This window comes from Eulemur rufifrons, chromosome 17, assembly GCF_041146395.1.
Source record: "Eulemur rufifrons isolate Redbay chromosome 17, OSU_ERuf_1, whole genome shotgun sequence".
In the NCBI taxonomy this organism is placed as follows: Eukaryota; Metazoa; Chordata; class Mammalia; order Primates; family Lemuridae; genus Eulemur; species Eulemur rufifrons.
Window position 1 is genome coordinate 30234815 of NC_090999.1, and position 2162 is coordinate 30236976.

The following is a 2162-nucleotide window of genomic DNA, read 5'->3' on the forward strand; positions in this document are numbered from 1 at the left end:
ACTTTGATAATATGTGCCGAATAATATTGCATTATATAAATATATCACCATTTATTTATGCATTTTACTTTTGATGGGCATTTGGGATATTTCCAGTGTAAGAATTTTACAAATAATGCTACTATGAACATCCTTGTACATGACTTTTGGAGAACATATGTTCATTTACCAAGTAGTGACATTTCTGAGTACTATGAGTATATAGTACCACATATTTTGACTTTAGTAGATAATGTCAAATCATATTCTAAAATTGTTACACTAGTCTACAATTCTACCAGTATGAACATTCATATTGCACAGTTTTTGGTTTTCTTTTTTTTTTTTTTTAAGCCTTATAATAGCCAGTCAGAACACTGTTCTTCAAAGTTACTAAGGTCAGCTCGTTTTTTCCCCTATTCCTTTTGTTGAGGTTATGTCATACATATATCACACAGTTAAATTCCATTTGTCACAATCTGTATTTTATCCTGCAATCCCTGAAATCTTGATTGATTTTTTTTTAAAGTTTGTACACAGTAAAGTTTAAAGTTTACTCTGTATGAGGTTGGTTTTTTTTCATTGACACATTTTATTTGTAAATATGGATTACATCCCTAGAAAAAGAATCCCAGGATTTTCCCTCCTGTGTGTTTTCTTCTTCCTTCTTCATGGTCCATGATGCCAGATGAAGTTGTCTGTACAATGAAACCAAACTGGTGTGATGGGAGCAGATTATTCTGCCATTTTCTAGATTTTTGAATTACACATCAAATCTGGGATGATGACTCCACACTTGTTTAACCTACCTGTGAGGTTCACAATAATTTTCCCAGTTCTATGATCACTGATGTTTTTAAATTCACCAGTGTAACCATGCTTAATCATCACAGTTAGAAACCAGATGATGACTTTGGAGCACAGCCTTATAGGAACCTGGTGTTTACTTCTCTTTTTGGTATTGTTGATGCTCTTAAGAGAATCAGGCAGGACATTCATGTGCACCATTATGGCAGCACGGAAAGATGGCGGAAAGAGCTCTGCATGAGTTTTAATACATGCACGGAGTTAAGCATCCACTAGAGCAGAGTTCTGTAGCTCTCAAGATTTCTCTATGTGGCCTTTTTGCAATCAACCAATCTCCCCTTCTCCAATGCCTATCAACAATTGATATGTTTTCCATCTATGGTTTTGTCTTTTCCAGAATTTTATATAAGTGGAATAATGTATTATGTAGTCTTTTGGCTTTCAGTTCTTTCATTTTGCAAAAATGCATTTAATATTTATCCATGTTGTTATGTGAATCAATTGCTTGTTTCTTTTTATTGTTGAATAGTAGCAGTCCATTGTATGGATGTACCATGGTTTATCAACTCAATTGATGAAAGATATCTTAATTGTTTCCAATTTTGATAGATTATGAATAAAGCTTCTATAAACTTTTGGGTATGAGTTTTTACGTGAACAATTCACTTGGGTAAATTCCTACAAATAAGATTGCTACATTTTTATGAGGGTATTGACCATTTAGGAGATAATTGGTAGAGCTGTGATGAACTTTTCAGGTTTATATTTTAAAATGTTAAACAAAACACTGTGGTTTACTTAGTAAATACTTCTTATTTCAGTAGTAGTGTCAAAAGTGTTGCTTAGTAATGTCCATATGGTAGAATCTATATTTATTAACTTCTTCAATTAATTAGATATATCCTCAGAGAGATTTTCAAAGCTGCCAATTTGATATTTATGATCAATTTACAGTGTATGATTATCAACTTATACTTGAATATGTACTTGGAAAGCTCATTGAGGTGTTGTTTCAAAGAGACTGGATTTTGAAATAAGAGCCCTCTTAGGTGTGATGTGGAAATTTGAGAGAACCTACAACTGTTTCTTTAACTGTAATCATGTATCTATCTCCTTCATCTGAGCTCTCTTAGGTCATGTTTTAACATATTAAGAGAGCCTTTTACATAGTATTAACTTTATAAGTACTTGTTAAATTTTAGTTTGGACTTCAAGACAACTTCAAGTGTATGATATATGCTCTCAGAATTGTGTTATAGATGGTTCTGATGTGGGTTAAAAGCACTCTATGGTAAAAAGAAACAATATGGATTCTGCTTTTTATTCTTTTAACCTCTGTGGAATAAAATGTGATCCAAAATTTGATTATTCTTATT

The 2162-nt window shown here is 32.2% G+C and overlaps 1 pseudogene; it reads right to left on the reverse strand.

The window, feature by feature from the left end:
• Positions 1–596: 596 nt before the first annotated feature.
• LOC138398249 (small ribosomal subunit protein uS8-like) lies at positions 597–990 on the reverse strand (annotated as a pseudogene).
• Positions 991–2162: the final 1172 nt, after the last annotated feature.